The sequence below is a fragment of the Pseudoliparis swirei genome, chromosome 15 (genome assembly GCF_029220125.1).
Source record: "Pseudoliparis swirei isolate HS2019 ecotype Mariana Trench chromosome 15, NWPU_hadal_v1, whole genome shotgun sequence".
Taxonomy (NCBI): Eukaryota; Metazoa; Chordata; class Actinopteri; order Perciformes; family Liparidae; genus Pseudoliparis; species Pseudoliparis swirei.
In genome coordinates this window covers 15,809,334-15,828,626 of record NC_079402.1, presented here as the reverse complement: position 1 = coordinate 15,828,626, position 19,293 = coordinate 15,809,334, and positions in this window count along the sequence as shown.

The following is a 19,293-nucleotide window of genomic DNA, read 5'->3' as shown; positions in this document are numbered from 1 at the left end:
GGTCATCGAGGCTTCATCGTTTACAAATACAAACTGAGATCGATCTGATAAATACGATTTAAACCAACTTCGACTTATCCAGTCTCTGTAATAGGATTTTCATCGTCAAAGATGTCGAACGCAGCACTAAGATCAAACAAAAAGTGCTATTGAATGCAGAAGGAATCCCTTCTTTAATTATAGCTTTGATCGTGACTTGTCCTTTAACTCCCACGTGAAGCAAATCTCAAGGACTGCATTTTTTAAATCTACGTAACATTAAAAAAATCAGGCACATCTTATCTCACACAGATGCAGAAAAACTGGTTCACATGTTTGTTACTTCTAGACTAGATTACTGCAACTCCTTATTATCAGGCTGCTCTAATAAGTCTCAGTTGATCCAGAATACTGCAGCTTGTGTACTCAGAAACACTAAGAATTGCTCTGCACTGGCTCCCTGTAACATCAAAAGTCATATTTAAATTATTCTCCTAACCTACAAAGCCTTGATTGGTGATGCGCCATCATATCTTAAGGAGCTTGTAGTACCATATTGCCCCACTAGAGAGCTGCGCTCACTAAATGCGGGTCTACTTGTGGTTATTAGAGTCCTAAAAAGTAGGATGGGAGCCAGAGCCTTTAGTTATCAAGCTCCTCTTTTATGGAACCAGCTTCCACCTTCAGTCCGGGAGGCAGACACAGTCACCTCATGAATCAGGTTCACCTGGTCCAGCCCCTAGAGATGCTGCTATAGGCTTATAGGCTGCTGGGGGATGTTTTGGAATACACTGAGCTCCTCTCTCCTATTTATTCTCTACTTATAGATGAATTTCCATCTCTCCATTGCACATTACTAACTCTGCTTCTTCCCCGGAGTCCTTGTGACTTCACGTCTCATAGTGTCCAGTGGACCTGGCTGGGTCTGAAGCTGGTCCTGGGTCCTGACTCCTTGTCCCTGCTTCCTGCATCCAGCCTCTGGCCTGGACCTGGCCTCCTTCCAAATGGCCCTGCCTCCTTCTTTGTGCCTCCTGCCTCAAGGACCTGGCCTCTCATTGAAAAAATGAGAACATTGTAATACAGTACATTTCTCTCAGAATTCTATCAATGTAATTATCGCTCCCAATGTGCACGAACCTTGAGCTCGTTCAATTAAATGTAGGTCTGCATTATAACACTGCTGTCAGATTGACAGATAGTACGTGTGAAAAGGCTGCAGGAGGGTGGAATCTGTGTAGAAAAGAGTCTCACAGACACAAAGAGAGAGAGAGAAAGAGAGAGAGAACTGAAACTGAAAGCAGCCCACAAGCTATATATAGAGCAGATGTGGTGCTACTTATAATAGAGGTAGTGGTTGGTGTCACATTATGCCCCTTCCCCCCCCCCCTCCATCTATCTCCCTCTCTTTTCTATTGCTCTCTCCCTCTCCGTTGCAACTTTAGTCCTGGCCTACAGCTCGTTATTCACCTCCTTAGACCTTGCAGCACAATTACCCCCTGACTACTCCACTCCACAGCTGTTGGTGAGAAATGGACAGGAAGGGAGGGGGGGGGGGGGCTGAAGATGTTACCCACCATGTGCCGCATCGAGATTCGAGGCTTTCATCGAAGCTGTTTGTGTCCAGATGACAACAGGTGTTACATATGGGATGCCCGGGGTGATAATCTGAGAAGGGATTAGCTAAAATAGCATACAGTAGATTGGGTGACAAACAAACTTGAAGTATTGTTCGTGATGTCGGCGAAGCCGAGCTGGCCCCCTGACACACATGCGTGCCACTGGAGGCTGCTTGTGTGTATATTTTACATCTCTTCTCTGATTGTATATTTGTTTCTTTCCTCTGAAGCCCCTCCACCCGCCATCTTCATGTTCCTGTCACTGGATGCACAGAAATCCATTACATCTTGTATTTTTTAAGGCTGCAGTGAACTCCACGTATCATCATCTATTGAGATAAATACACAGACATACGATTATCTTTTTCATTTCACACAGGGCTCTGTGGGTTTAACCTCTCGTCCAAGCAGATCCATGCATTAACATAACACACGCTTAGTCAGCTGACTCCTTAAGAAGGGGAGGTTACAATAATGTACAACTACTACCAATATAACAAATGAACACATCAGATGATATATTGAATTCAGTTTGCATTGATATTCACAGATTTCTACATAGATCGGTAGCTTTCCCAAGCTGCTGGTATTGGATCTCAGGACCAGACTTGGAGAACCAGGACAACCTGTTCAGGGAGAATGTATAATCTGAAAAGCACCAATAGTACCTCGTCCTCTCGTACTCTATTATTATTCTTCCAGTCACGCGTTACCACCTCCACTAACAAGTTACCTGGTGGTAAACCTTATCGTTCTACCACAAGTACAGTATATGAGCGTACTGTTTACAAACTATGTATATTATAACAGATGACCGACATGAAAGACAGAAAGATGCTCTAACGTGCACCGAAAAACAATAAGAAATGGGTGTACCAACAATATATTTCAAAAGGAATTCACATAAAATTCATCTACGTTATTAAGATTAGTAAATTCTCTGAATTACTGCTCTCTGTTACTATGTTGCTCCAGTACATGCTGAACTTGACATTTTGGATTATTGACTTAATATGATCTAAATCTATTTACTTGGATGAGAGGTTAAACCCATAGGGACTTGAAAGACACACACACACACACACGCACTGACTCACACACACAGCCGTGCAGCTGCATGCCGAGCACTAATCTGACGGGCAAAGCAGTGCCCAGATGGTTTGATTCATATTCCTGCTGTTAGTAGCTGATGTTAAACAGGTGCTGCCTGACCTTCATTCCACCGCCGCTCTGCTCTCCTTCGCTCCTCCATATTTCCTCTGCGTAAAAATGACTGCATTATTTCTTTTCCCAGCCTCGCTGTTTTTACTGGCGGTGGTGTTAACAATGAAGTGCTGTAATTCCTGGATGGCCAATTGTATTTTAGGGACATACTGACGCCTTTTTTATTTTGCCATTTTTCTAATCGGAAGCCAATCACTGTTTTGTATAAACTCCGCCTGAAGCCTCTGTCTCCCAGACAGCCGTTTGGTGCCTCCCGTTATTATGGTCTGTTATTGAGAGCTTCTTTCAACTGAATTATAAAGCACTGTTCTGTATGTACCATTATAGCTGTTAAAGTAATCACGTTGGCATTTCGAGGCGTGTGCCGTTTTTACCAAATGATCCATGCTGTGTGATGATTGTTTGGGGTTTTCTCGAAGGGAAACCATTGATTAGGAAAATATTTTGACTGGAAACACATCTGACTAAAATTTAAAGGCCATGCATGAAAAAGTTAATTTCTCAGAATTTCCCGACTGAATTCTGCATTTTTCTTCATGCAATACAAATCAAGACTTACAGTAACCTTATCTTATCTAACCGATGCCGATATGATTCAAAGCAGCGTGGAACAAAAAAAAGTCTCTTTTAATTACCGGGCTTGCGGTAAAGCTGATTCTCTCTATTCATTTGGCCAAACACAGTTCCGGTTCGGACAGATGAAATACACTCCTGCCATCAGTCTTTGGTTAAGTCCTCCAAGTGTTTAATTATCGCAGACATTTATGTTCTGAGAAAGTGGTTCATTCAGATTCAAGTTTGTTTCCCAGGCCAGAGAAAAGAAATCCATGTACATCCTCCCCCACGCAACATGTACGTGCATGCAAACTGGTTTAGGATGGACTTAGTGTTTCCCTCGTGAGAGTACAGCAGATATTAGGAAGCAATGAACTGCTAACTAACTTTATAAAGTGTTTTTGAAATGTTTCAAGTCAACAAAGGTTTTTAAAAGTCCTTCCTGTTTAATTCAGAGACGGTCCCAACGAGCCAAAAAGCCGTAAATCGCACCTCAGGGCATTAAACTGCCTTAGTTATCTTTTCCTCTGCTCAATGGAGAGATGAACAAAGAGAAGAGCGTAAGATGGTAACCCGAGCTTTGTGCCTGTGTTGCTGGATAGCGTGCTGACTGTGAGAGGCCGAGATGGCGTCCTGTGTTTCCCGTGGCTTGGAGAAAAGAACTCCTTGGGGGTGTCCGATGTCACTGGATCCACTAGTTGCTCTGGTTACCTGTGTGTAGTGGGGGAAAGCTGAGTGAAAGAGTTTGTTCAATTGAAATTGGTGTAAAATAAAATCTACATCACAATTATCCCAATGCATTGCAATCTGCAACAACGTAACCTGTTGTGAGTGATGACATCGATTTCGAAAGCAAATAGTGACGATAATAAGTGTTCGAACATAAAAAACACATCTTAATATAGTTGTTTTATGATGAGTTGCCTGCTGTTTTGGAGTGCTTGGCAATCAACCTGCCAGTCATCCTACACTTGTCTCTGGGAAGTGCCGGGATAAGGTGTCCAGAGAGGATATTCTGGGATAAAGTGACACAAAGCAACAGGTGTGGGAAGAAATGGCTCAGTCTATTCTGCCCAAACGCTGCATTTCCCAAGGTAACCATCAATAGCTTAGATTTCCAACCGTCTATTTGACCTGCGTGTGCATTGACATTATATGTGTGTGCGTGTGTGAGTGTGTGAGGGAGAGAGAAAGAGAGGGAGAGAGTCAGGGCAAAGCAAATGTGCAGAAGTGTTACATCTCAAACACTGAAACAAGTGGAAAAGCAACAAGGGGCTACGCTAAGCTATGCTAACCACCTCCTGACTGTATCAGCTTCAACACACTGACATAAGGGCTCTTCTCTCAGAAAGAAAGTTCATTAATGTATGAATAAAACTCGATGGAACAAAAAGAGGAACTTGTATGTCATAGGTTTAAGTAAACCCTTTTTTGTCTTCACTCTTCCTTCGCTAGAAGTATTCAGCATAACGCAGATCCAACATAAACAAGTTGAAGCCTGCACACTGAAGTCAGAAGTACTCTGACTATTGTGTCTCATTATTTGGCTCACATTTCACTTGAGCTCTCTTTACAGTATATTAGCAGCTTGTGGTTTGAGGATGCACACAGCGCATTCTCGAGGCTTTGAAGAGCAGAAGCATTCTTTTCTCTGATGTGTGTGTGAGGCTCTTTGGTTCAGCTTGTACCCCCTCTGGCCTGTAATTACTCCAAATCTGGGAGAAGCCTCTCTCAATACAAACCGTCGGGTCGTGCATTTGCTCTTGAAAACCCGCTCTCATTTCTCACATTGCTCATGAAACGTACCTTGTATCTGGATGAGACGGAGAGGCCGAGTGGGACAAGACAAGCCTGCGACTGACAGATGACTCGTCACACACAAGTTTCAACTCAAACCTTTTATAAGCCTCATCTTCAGGTTCACCGCAATGCACGCTGAACACGCTCCAGAGAGAAAAGCAAATATGCTTATTCAGTGTCACTGGATTCCCTCTGAAGTGTTTCCTGCTGTTTGCTGCCAAAACAACAGCATGATTTTGTCATTATTTCTTATCCTTGTTCCCCCCCCTCCCTCCCCCCACCCCGTTGCTGTGATATGCTGCTTTGTTTATGTGTCATCCAAATCTTGTCTCCGTCCCAAGTGAACGCATCATCCTCGTGCGTTCGGTGAACCTAATGGGAACGCCGTGTAAACGTCCCGGAAGGTGCTCTGACATCGAAGAAGGAGTGCGTACGGTATACGGAGAAGTAGAGTGAGGCAAGAGGGAGAGTGAGAGAGTTTGGATGCAAATCGTCACAAACATCTGTTCCGCGATGACGCAACGGCATCGGTTTTGCAACTGCTGCACGGAGCGGGAGCGTCACGGCTTCACAAAAATGGACCGAACCCTTTTACCTAGATATTGCTCGTGGAGGTCAAGTTTGAACTTGTTGTCTGGAAACCTGAAAAGGAGGTCATACCTTTTTCATTGTTGTTGTTTTAAAAGCTCACATGAATCATCGAGGGTAAATACGCACGCTGCTTTTTTACACACCCTTCCCTACGCAGTTGAGGGAAGCCATCGGTGTCAAAAGTATGTGCGCTGAAGCTCGCCGCTCTGCGTTTACACAAGTGCGACACCGACGTCACATGGCGCGATGCCCAGTCATACCAGATCCTCGCTCCTGCCCTGATGCCAAAAGAAGACTCCCCACGCCTTGATCCTGCCTGAGTCAGCAGAGCGCGGACGGTGCCCTGCAGATTTAGTCCATGTTTGTGTGAGCAGGGCAGAGAAGGCATGGAAAGGGAATGGGGGGGGGGGGGGGGTAATTTCATACACAAGAAACGCAAGAGCTGAGCTATGGCTGAGGCAACTTTAATGACAGATGACCGTGTGAAAGGGAGTCAAACGGTATTTAAGAGGTAATTACGTCATCATAGGAAAGCATCACGCACCAAAAGAAATTAAAGGAGCTGAAGTTGATTAATTACTGCTCACACAATAGGAATGTATCTGTCGCATAACAAAATGCCTCGTCTCTGACATGAGCGCTTGGACCCCTCTTCTCTCCCATTGTGGGGTTTGGAAACATTGACATTAGCATCATTTTATTACAGTATTTATTGCGCCCTGTGAGACATGCATTAAATGTCGCCTGTGTTTTAAGAGGCTGCATTTGTTACTCTGATCCCTTTAAGCTGCTGCTCAGCCTCTCACGAGCAACACAAGGCATTTCATGGGATGTTTCAAAGCATTGGTTGGAGATATGACATTTTGTATCCGTCATATTTTGGAATAGAGAATGGAAAATGAATTTCGGGGTCTGTTGTTGAGTTCATGGCTAATATATGGACAGTTTGGGTGCTCTACCTGTTTATTGATGGATTTCTGGAAACTTTGGAGTCGATCAGCAAAGATGTGCATTTACACAGCGAGACTGCATTCAAATCTGAACTAATCTGGGCATAAATAACTGGAAAAATACGTTTACAAGCAGCTATAGAGTCACATTCATAACCGCTATTTTACGGTGTGAGATTGGCCCGTATACAATACTGTGAGAAGTGATGACATGCAAGCCGTGTTGTAAATCAAGCGCATCTGTCTTAAACTTTTTATGAACATGTTTAAGTAATGTAATTTATAAATATGCTTTCAATTAAAATAAATGCAATGGCCCAATGTAAAATGGTCATTAAAGGAAAATGAATAGTTCAACAATTTGTGAATTGTACTCCTATGTGTTGCCACACCAAGGAGACTCTTAGCTTAGCATAAAGACAGTTAGCCTGGCTTTGTCCAAAAGTTACACAATTTGCCTACCAATACCTCTAAAGGCGCACAACATAATTATCTTGTTTATTTACAAGAACACTTTAGCTGTAGCTGAGATCAGATGCATTATCGTGTGCTATTTATTACATGTTTCAACCCTGATTAAAATGCTAAACGTTGGCGCTTAAAGACAAAAACAAAAACATTGAAACACCATCCGAATAGCTATAAATCATATTATTATAAAGGTGGACCTTCATTGCTCGTAGCATGAGGCTTCAGTTATCTGCTGTAACGCTATCTAAATGACATAGCAGTTGAACTCAAAACATTTTGCGGGGTGTCATGAGCAGCACCTGATTTTATTCATAAACACCATATCATAGAGCATCGGAGCAAAAAGGTGTTTATTTTCCCCCCCAGATTGCAACATACGAACAGAATAGTTACTTTAATTATCTGCAAATGTTTGCGATGTACTGGAGTTCGGCCACATCCCGAACCTGATGTGTCACTTGGCTACACATTTTTTTGTTTTATATCATGTAACATATCCAACTGTCTGAGGTCAGAGCTGTTTGTTAGTCCGCAGAGAAAGAGAGAGAGAGATGATTGTGAACGAGAGGAAAGAGAGAAGCAGATGCTCCCTCAGGAGGAGGGTTGAGCTGCCCACCTCTTCTCTCACTCCCCCCCCCCCCTTTAATTCTAACAGCATATGGACGCTAGAGAGAGACCACGGGACAGGACACAAGCTGGATAGCACAAACAGAGAGGAGGCAAAGGGGGTAGGAAACACACGGGGGGAGAAAGAGAAAGACAAGAATGTCAGCGGAGGCCAGGAGAGAGAAAGGGAGGAAGACAAAAAAAAGTGGTAGAAGCGAAGAGAAAGGTGTGAGGGGCCGAATGTTCCCATTATGTAAACATTTGTACACACACACACATTCTTCTAGTGGTTTGGTTAAGTAACATATTTTTCTTGTCAGCATGTTATTGTTTTGTGTCTTCAGTCTTGACAGCAGAGCAGATTTTACTTCCAGTGTTCATGTTTGCATCCTACTGATGGTTTCTGTTTGGCAATTTGACATGTAGAATATTTGTAGAGTTGAAATATTTGGGGGATTCTTTTTTTTCAGTTTTTGGGGATTTTCTCCTGATCCGATGTGAGGTCCTGGGACAGGGATGTTGTGTAAAGACTGTAAAGCCCTCTGAGCCAAATCTGGAATTTGCGATTTTGGGCTATACAAAATAAACTGAATTTAATTGAATGATCTTTCCGAATAGCATTAGTAACAGGTTTTTACTTTCTGTTTTTGTGATTCAGGAGAATACATGTTTATTGTCGACTATGCAACAATGAGTGTTGCAAAAAAAAAAAAAGAATGTCAGTAGAGGTGAGGAGAAAGAAAGGGAGGAAGAAAAAAGTGGTGATAGCAGAGCATAAAGGTGTGAGAAGGACCGAATGTTTTAAATAAATGTGTTTTCTTTTCTGAAATTAGAGCTGGATTGAGACCGGACGATGGAAAACAGCGAGCACTGTAGCGCGCGAGGCAGCACGCCTGCTGGGCCGGGGTGCGGTGAGGATATGCTTGACTTATAGTTTGCACCGTTTTCTGGCACGAATCTAATCACTGTCAACCTGTAGGAAGTCTCTGAGGCTTATCGGTTTCATAAAACCATGTGCTCCCATTGGGTCAGCGGACATTTTCTCCACAATGGACGGTTTTGCTTCACAGAGATAATTCAAAGTATACGTTTGAATTTGTGGATAAACGTTCTGGCGGCGATATCTGAAATCCATCCAGATCAAATGTTCTGTCCAATGAATTTATTTATTAATAAGACTGATGGCTTGTCACAAGGTGATGTCTTATGAATAGACTACAGTTCAGAGGAATTATGGACTTCCAGTCCACCTAACATGTGTTTGGCTCTATACAACCAGTGCCTGTGAGAGTAACTTCCAAACTGCTTCTCGACATTTCAACTTTATCATCAACTTTCACCTTGTGTAGAAAATAGACATGCAACTGCAACACCTGCTGCAGCTGGAGACCCTGTGCAGAGGTGCTGCCTGGATTCACAAACAATGATCTAATAACTTTGGAAATGCCTCTAAAGCCACGCAAATAAAGACGATATAACAATATATGTATGATAGGTTTACGGTCCTTGTGTAAGGCTATGCAAAGTCATCCTGAAATTGTTATTGATATTCTTTGCAGAACAAGACAAAAAACACTTTATAGGCTACAATGTTCCGCTCAATCCTAAATATGTCACTGCTACCCCGTAATGAAGTATCTATGGTCATAAACGCATGGCGACACAAGAGCCAATCGTTATGTAACACTTGTGAGGTCATCCTCCGAGGGCCACACCGTGAATTGCCCCGATAGTCAACCTCGGTTTGCGTACCAAACTCCGCAGGACGTCTGAAGTCGTAAAAAACAAATTATGGTTTATTTAGTTCTATCACAATAATCAAGTCGGGTTTTATTATCTGGCAGGGGAATAAAAAGGAACATATATTTATTTTAGCACCGGGGTGTAATGAAAAGCATATGACACCTCAAAAACACATGGCACATGTTTGTTTTCATCGCCGCTTGTAAAACAATCGATGGCGTCCTCTTTATCTCACCGTCCGTCTCCTTTGTCTTTCACACTAAAACATTATTCTTGGGATTTGGTGAAATTGTTTTTGGGAATGCAACGATCTTACCAAATAGCATTAGCAACAGGTTTTTGCTTTGTGTTTATTTTTTGGTCCGATATACAGATCGTGGGATTCAGCAGAATAAATGATGACATCATCAATGTTGCTACAATTGTCTACTTTCAGACTCTTTCAGTGATATGGGAATGCTGTTCTTGTCTCCATAGGACGTCCATGTCAAAAGGCCCTGACACCCTCAGTCCTCACAAATTAATTAAGCATAGTCATGACTAATGTATTTCTTTTTGGAAAGGTGAAAGGACTTTCTCAATCAAGAGTGCAGTTGGTGAATGCACCCCAGATGTTGCCTCCAGATGAGCTCATAGGTTCAACGACAAATCGAGCTCCTTCCCGGTCGCAATCGTCTCAGTTCAGTGCAAGAATCACTTGTTAGATGAGACTTTTCAACCTCTGAACTTGGCACAAAATATCACGAGAGGAGCATGCACTCATTTCACAAGAGGTATGTCTCTTCCGAGCGGCCTCAAGGTGACGCTTCGAGCCAAGAATGTGCGGATTTCAGATGTGGCGAACGGCGATGATGATTGTCAAATCGTTACAGCGCTGTTATTGAAACCATGTTTCACTCGGCGGGAGAGACTCGACCCAATTGTTTTTTTGTTTTTTTAAGAAAGTCAGTCAACCACAGCAAACATAACGGTCTCATGTTTCAGAAAGGTAGTATTTACACCTGAATATTTCTTCAATCAGTTACAATATAAGTGCAACAGACATAACATCCCTCAAGGAACACTATAGGTCACTTGATACCTCCCACCACAAGAACAAATCTTCTCAAATGTAGTTATTTTGTGTGCAATTACTGCTTGAAATGTACTACCTCATCATATATCTCTTACAGGTAATACTTTGTTATTTAAATCACAATTAAATGCGCACCTTAGGACATTCATCACTTTACATTAACTACTTGACATCTGATCTTTCTTTGAATACATTTCTGATGCACTGCACAATATTCATTCTTCTTCTTCTGTTTGTACTATTTGTAACTGTTTGTTTCACGTGATGTTTTGCATGTTTGTCTGTATTATGTGTTGTTAGCTAAGGCGTCAGCTCATGGGGATCCAGTTAATAAACTAAACTAAACAGTGAATAATTGTTAGATTTGAGTGCTGATTTGAATCCGTGTGATGAGTCAGATCAACATCTGGATCAAGCAGCAGTGGCATTTGATCACAAGAGGACTCCTCTTGGCTGTTGCAATTAAAGCTTTTAATCAGCTTTTGGATTAAACTACTGCATTTCATACTGTAAACAATCTTTTATTCAGTGTGGGATGTGACGTTTTCTAGGATTCCCTTGTTTTGTTTAACTGCTGGTGTTGATCTGACTCAACTCCTGAGAGGTCCAATAAAACGAAGACTCACTCAAAGCAAATACTCAACATCTTTAATTCCTTTAAAGCGCAAAGACCTTGTGTTTACATTGCTCAGTCCTTCAAACGGCTCTACTGTGAAACCCAGCTGAGACTTTATATTGGCTTGAAGTGATATTTCTGCCGTCTGAAGTTTGGTATGTAACCAGGATTAATAGCTGGAGTTTGATAAATTCCTGTGGTTAAAGCCCCCGGAGAAAATCTTTGTTTGCACTTGTTAATTAATTAAGTAAAATACATTAGTGTAGTGTAACTGCTTAAAATGGAACGGATTGTTCTGAAATTATCGCAGCCTATAAGGAATTAGGAATGTACCCCTCGAAAGGCAATAAATCAGTTTATATACTTAATCATTTAGCTTATTTTATAAAAGTCAAAATGAATCTTTGTTATATCAACACTGTTGCAGGTTACAAAGGATTCTCCGGGGAACGTTCTGACCGGTCTACCATCAATCTCTCTGTGTCGAGGGGGAAAAATTGGAGGAGTGGTTAGCACATTATATCATTATAGTAATCATAACTTCACCCAGGCAGAGTGTTTGTGGGTAAACTCGGTGATCCTACAAAAGTGTTTTCAATAGCCATCCTAAACATAATGTGAGATAATGTTGCTGACTGCTCAATCTACAATGTTTTGCTATTATTAATTCATCATAATTACTGTTATTTGTCGCACTCAATCTACTGCGAATTTATGCGTCTCAGTATTGCCCAATAGAATATGTAAATGTGTTTTACCCAAGTAAATGTAGATATAACAACGCCAACTTCCATAATATCATTCTATCTATACGGCACATAGGCTGTTGGCATGTTCATGCATGTTTATGTAGGAGAGTGTGTGTGTAGCTGTGTGAGTTTAACCGCGGCAGACTAATAGAATGGTTGCATCTCACCGAGTAGCTGCCATCAGCACCGAACGCATGTTTATGAGCTGCTTTTCCTCCCTGGCCCGAATCCATCGCATCATCTTTAACTTAATTCCAGTTTGTGTTTGTGGCGCTTCATTGTCATGAAAACAACTAAAGATTGTCTCTAAAGATTGTGTGTGTGTGTGGGGTGTGTGTGTGTGTGTGAGTGTGCGGGTGGGGGTGTCTCTCTGTGTGTGTGTGTGTGTGGTTTCTGTTGAAAACACATCATAAATTACAGCAGCGGTTATTGTCAACAGAACACTGTGTTGCAATTTTTTTTATACAGCAGGCAAACAAACACTTTTCTTTCAGCTTTTGAAACACTTTTTCTTTTAATTAAATCGTGATTAAAACTAAATGTAATAAGTATCCACAGTCACGCGAGCGACTCTGCGATGCTGTAATTCTAAATGGATAAATGCTAATGGTAGCATGCTAACATTTAGCAATTCATCAGGTAGCATTATAGTTGAGGCTGATTAGCTTTGAGGGATATTTGGTAATTAAATAAATTATTGGACAAATTGGACGGTCCAACGGTTGTCGAGACATTTCACTAAAAAAACAGAATGTCAGCATCAGTTTAGTAGCAATCCATTCAGTAGTTGTTGAGATATTTTGGTCTTGATCGAAGTGGGAGTTCAAGAACATCATTGACACCAACATCCACAGAGCCACGCTGCTGCTCTGGTATGAGTTCGTGATGGAGCTGGATAAAGATGCAAATTCCTTCCATTTGTTTGGATTGAAGATGATTCATAATCCACTTTCCTCAGATGTATTGCATAATATATGAACACTATAAAAACATGTACTGTATATGTCTTTACATATCTTGTCATCACCTAGAGTTTGTAATTGAGGACAGAAATTATTTTTAAAGATTCACTTTCCTCATGTATTGCATAATATATGAAAAAAACGAAAACATTTATATGTTTTTAAATATGTTGTCATCACCTCATGTTTGTAATTGGGGACAGACATTTTTTTTTTTAAAGATTAAGTGCTGTTTCCTCACGATACTAATGATGTGCACATGATCCAACGAAGTTAGATGAACTCTGAAATTCAGATTGCGTGTTGGAAAGATGAATTAAATAATCATATATATTTCAATGCTCAAGAAAAGGAGGATTACGGTTTGGCATGGAAAAACTATTTGGTTCGGAATATGGTTGGCATTGAGAAGCTAACGTTGAGATATGGCTTTGATAACGGTTCAGGAAGAACTGTGTTTCCTAAAAAGGGAACCTCTCCCTGTAGGAAAGTGCTCGGTATGAGCTGGGGATTAAACCTGGGTCACCAGAGTTTAAGGCCGAGCACAGCGCTCTCACTTTCCACCCCGCTATCCGGATGTGGAACCCACTCGCTGTTATCTTCAATTGATACTCGTGTGGTGGAAAAGTCCCCTTTCACAAACACATTTGCAATTTTTAAGATAATTGATGGACATGAGCGGCTCATATAAAATCGACTTGCTTGAAGACATATCAAGAGTTTTATCGGTGATGAAAAGTTGACTTATGCTGACAGCTCATATCTGGCTCTAATTAGGAGCCAGATATGAGCTGCCAAATTCTTCTCAATGGTTAACTATGTGCTGATGTCAGAGATGCAGCGGAGGTGAAAGTTGAGGCCAATGATTCAGTTTACTTCCTCTTGTTTTTGACAGTCTGCTGTACTTTGTGTTGTTTAAAAAGTTAGCATGAATTTACATACAGTAGCTGCTCCTTCATTGAGATTAATCATTTTGAATTGACACTTAATATAAGTCCAATTCACATTTAGCCTTTAATTTGGACTTTTACGACGTAATTTGAATACAACATTTTAGCCGTGTCCAATTTATCAGCATCTTTGCATGTGATTTGTTTATTACGATATTTCGCACCTCATAAGGAAAGATTGAGCTTAAAGCTTCGATGAGCCCGGCGACATCAATAGAAGATAGAGAGATAAAAGGCCGACAGAGAGGGGATTTCACACAACTTCCATCGGCCTCCATGCTGACACAGGGTTGAATGAAAGCTCATCAGAGTTGTGTTAGTGTGGTTTTTTTGGCCACACGTGGTTTAGATTTTGTAGAGGTCAAAAGAGGTCAATAATAAGTATCAGCATGAACTCTCACCTCAATCATCTTTAGCCTATTGCTCTAGAAGGGATTGAATCTGACTGTTCTGCTTTTTAACTGTTTTGCTTTTTAACTGTTCTGCTTTTTAATTGTGTCCATTTTTTTAAATATGTTGTACGGCGACCTTGAGTGCCTTGAAAGGCGCCTTATAAAATTAATGTATTATTATTATTATTATTAAATTATCTTCCATTGAAGTTTCACATTTGCGCCATCCTCCTCCAGTCTGTTTTCTTTACTCCACTAATCCCAAACGCACCCCTTTAACCACGATGCTCTCGCCTAGCGTGTTGTCTTCAGCAGCGCCTTCATTAAAGTGGTATACACTGAGGGAGATAACAAAGAAACAAGAATATTTTATTTCCATTTTTTGCCAGGTTTCTATGAAAATTAAGAGGTCAAAGAAATAGATGCTCTTCTCAATATATATACATATATATACTGTATATATGTATATATATGAAAAAATATAGTCTCTTCTCAATATATATATATTTATTTATTTTTTGACAGAAAGCTGGCAAAAAACAGAAAATAAAATGGTCTTGTTTCTTTGTTATCTCCCTTAGTGTGTTGCTTCTCTCTCTCTCTATATATATATATATATACTGTATATATGCATATTGAGAAGAGCCTCACACATGATGCACGAGTGAGACGGAAAGGACAGAGCAAACGTGACACCCTCAGGAGAGATAAGGAGGACCGACCCCCCCAGACGTCTGTATGTTCAGCAAATGTAATTAAGGGTCAATTAGGGGAGAAAAATTTTCACACATGTCTTATATTTGGAGTGAGAAGAGTGAGTTATCAGCAGAGGAAGGTCAAGATTGTATGTTTGATATTCAATACACTGCTGATGTTAGAGAGGCCAGATGGTACCGAGGTGCATTTAAATCCGAAGTGAATCTCACCTCACATTCACTAAACTAAATAAAATGGAATAAAATTGTGTTTCATACTTTAAAGCTTTGCAGTCAACATGTTCCCTCCCCTTACTGTTTGGAGCAAAGTTGTCTAAGCAATTATACTTTTGAGCCATTGCAGGACCGGGGCTTTAATTCTCTTTGGGAATCGCTCCACAACGCAGCACAATCTGGTGAGAAGGTACACTTACAAGGTTGACATGACCTCACATTTCTACATGCGTACATAAAGTCAGTTATATGTCGAGGTTCCCTGCGTCACTGCAGCCCTGTGAAACCGCTAAAGCCGAGCTGGAAGTCTTGTTTTGGTAAACACTTCTCTAGAAACCACCCCGATCAGAATGTGGCTCGACGGCTGCAGCCAGAATTAATCTGCAGTTAATGACATGGTTTGGCAAGCTGCCCGGCGCTATTGATCCAATGTGGATTCTTCCAGTCCACTTTATTACTCTAATGTGAAACATACATCGCTCGTAATTTCTGCTGTCCAGCTAAGCTGAACACTGTATGCAAGCAGTTTTTTCCCCATTTGGCAGCCGCATAGTTCTCCCGCACAAACTGCATATTTGAGATCATCAAATTTGCTTCAGATTTACATACTTTGTTTCTCCTCTCCGGCCTTTAGTGAGTTAAAGGCCACAGCTGCAGTTGTACAGTAAGATATGCAACATCTTCACAAGTAACACGATTTTACGATTTGTGTTATCTGTAAAAAAAAAAAAAACCTGCAGAACCAGTAAAAGCAAACAGATAAAGGCAGTTAATGTATTTCATTATGTGCCTGGCTAAAGAGTATTTTGCTTTCGTGAATGTAAACTATACGTGACAACATCTGGAGGTGATCTGTGCAGCACGATGTTTGCACTAACGCTTGACAGCCTGCAGGATGGAGAGAGAGAGTCCTTAAAAGCAGCATGGCCTGCTCCGAATTTAGTGATGAATCCAGCTGCTGACTTCATTTCCAGAGAGAGAAGAGCTGCATGGAGAGTCGGCACGTTGTCCCAGGCTCATCCATCCGTCGCCGTCTCTCTGTCCCTGTGTGTTGCGAGTGTGGTTGTTTCTACTTTGTTCACTCATTGCACAGTGCTGCGGTTCCTCACGTGAGATTCCATGAGCAGTTTGTTCGGTCGAGCCAACTTCCAGTGACGCAAAGTCAGAGTAGCAAAGTCGTAGCTCACTGTCATCAAGGCATTTCTGGGTTTAGCGTGTCGGTCTCGTGCCGGATGATCAGGCTCATCAGGTTCATCCGCCGAGCCGTGGGAAATAGCCAATGAACTTGTTGATCTTCAATTCGGGTCACTGAATGACAATTACTTGATTTGAAATAAGTATTAGCCGCGATGAAGGTTGTACCTTTATGCCTTTGTGCTCCAGAGCTCCTCTTTTATTAAATAAACAATACCAAAGACACACCAATAAGCCACATCGTCCTCACATCCTCCTTCCTCGCTATGTACAAGGCAAACACTCCTGTTTGAATGACTGTTCATGAACAGTGCTCAGGTGTTACTTATATTTGTGACCAGTTCTTTAAGATCCACGCTTCAGGGCTCTGGGCCGAGTGCAACAGGCGGCACACATTGTTGGTTGGATATGTTCTTTCGAAGGGATTTGTTCACAATAATAAAAATATAGAATGTCGCTAGCCTTTTCATTTGTCATTTTTTTTCTATGTTCCTCACTTTTGGCAATTGAACCCGAACCCCTGCGTAGTAATTGTAATAAAGCACTGTTTGTGAAAATCACCACAGATCACAGAATAAATTCAATTGTCCTCAAACTCTTCTCTCATTTTCTTCCTTTTAAAAAGATCTTATTTCCCTCCATTCACCTGTCCCATCCCCCTTGAACACCTGTCATGATATCTTTGCACCACTGTTCTCATCTCAGCATGTGACTCCTCACCTCCCCCGTTCCCTGTCCTGCCTCGTCCCATCCCGTCATGTCCTGGCAGGCTTCGCCTTTCCCTACCATCCCATCCGGTCCATGCCATCTTCTTCCTTTCCTCTGACTATTTCCTCTTTCCTCCCTGCCTCGCCGCTGCCTCACCATCCTCTCTTCTGTTCTTCTTCAATAAGGGCTGTCACCGTAATATTTACCTCGCAATTGAAATATTGACAAGCACGATGCGTATCGGCCCAGAAAGCCCTTTTATAAACAAGACGAAGAAGCCAAAGAAAGCCAAGATGCATCTGGCCCAAATTGTTTGAATTAGAGACCTTGCGTCTTTCAGCCTCCCCTCTGCTCTCTCTCCCCACACACACACACACACACGTGCGAAGGGCGAAGAAGGAATTATTACAATCCAGCTGCCTCCCATTCGAGGCTCGTCCACCACTGCCAAGGGATGATGATGATGACGCTGATGATGATGAAGTTGCACTGGACAGAATGCCAGCGTTGGTCCCATGATGACGACAGGCTGATGTCAATAAGTCGGGTGTGGTGATTGGACAGGGAGCTGAGAGGGGTTGTGTTTGTGTGTGTGTGTGTGTGTGTGGCGTGCACGTGGTAGGGCAGGGTGAAAATATGCACTGTTCTCTGGGGCTCTCTGCAGTCATTCAGAGTTTTGGACGGACACTATTGGATGAAATTAGTGACGTGAAGATGGAAGTGGAAAAAGACATTGAGGAATAGGAAATAAAAGACTGAGAGCACACAGCCAAGCCAGCAGCTGTGTGAGGATGTACTGTGGACAGCGCTGCTTTGATCCACCACGCTAACACACTCAATGGGACCGTGATAACATGCTGATGTCTCGCACACATACTGTTTACAATGTTCGCCATCATAGTTTGGTGTGCTAGCATGCGACCATTTGTTAACTAGCATTAAACACAAAGCAAAACTGAGGCTTATGGGATTAGCTTTGCAGAAATATGGCAATAATACTAAAAGGTGCTGGATCGAAAGTAAAGGGAGCACTAAAGTAAAATCCCATGGCGACCGGCTGTGAAGACATTTCAATAAAAACTACAAATGTCAACCCCAAGAATGAAAATAATTGGGTGATGAATAAAGTCATTAAGTCTCATCCTCTAGGGACCATGAATGTTTGCACCTGAAATCCATCCAATAGTTTCAGTTCATTTCAGACAGACCAATCAACTGACCGAGCAACATTACATATGATGTTAGGATGTCAACAAACAAAAAAAAGGAAAAAACTCGCAACACAACAGAAATCCCTCTGAAACAGTTAGCAGAGTTGAGAGTTATTACACTTGAAGAAAAAAAAGATCTGCCTGAGGAATGCAGGTCACTGGAATCCTTTGTCAGTGTTTATGCTCAAAGGGAATCCAGAGTGCCTCAGACCTGTGATAGCACGTTTAATCTAATCTCCTGCCGTCTCCCATCAGGGACTCCGCACCGGAGCGGTGGGTTTTCCTTATATTCTCCGACTTAGAGGTACAACTGGTGTCATTTCTTGGACTTTGGTTGGCCTCCTTGTGGCAGTAAATTGCACCACAAACCTCCCACACAGTTGACAAGCGATAAGAGCGTATCAGCAGCGGTGGCTGAGAAAGAGACACACAGTTATACTGTCCTGACCGCATGTAAAGGCAAATATATTATTTTAAGATCTGTGGAAGGAGTAACAGTAGACAACCAAGGAAGACAAACTTGTTTCCTTAAGTGAGAGGAATAGACAATGAGTCATTATCAGTTCCAGGTCGATGATGACTCATGTGTGGGTGAAAGTAGGCCAACCTGAGAATGCTAAACACAGTTATTTAGGTATGGGATGTAACCATGGAGTGTTGCAAAGTCCACAACCTCATCCATGTAGTTGTGTATTTGTAAATGACAGGACATAAATACAAAATCAGACATCTGTGCATAAGTTTTGATACCAGTTGGTCCAGGAGACATTTATTTACCAATGGTCTGCTGGTACCTGATGTATAGACAACACTTTACTAGGTTGCCCTTTTTTCACTGGAAGAGCTCAAACTCAAAGCTCGCTACCAAACTGTGCACTCGTGTTCCTTGGTTTTATTTCTACTTGGAAAAGGTTGATGTTAAAGTATCAGGAAGTTGCTCGGTAGGGAGCACTGAGACAAATAGGCCAGGTT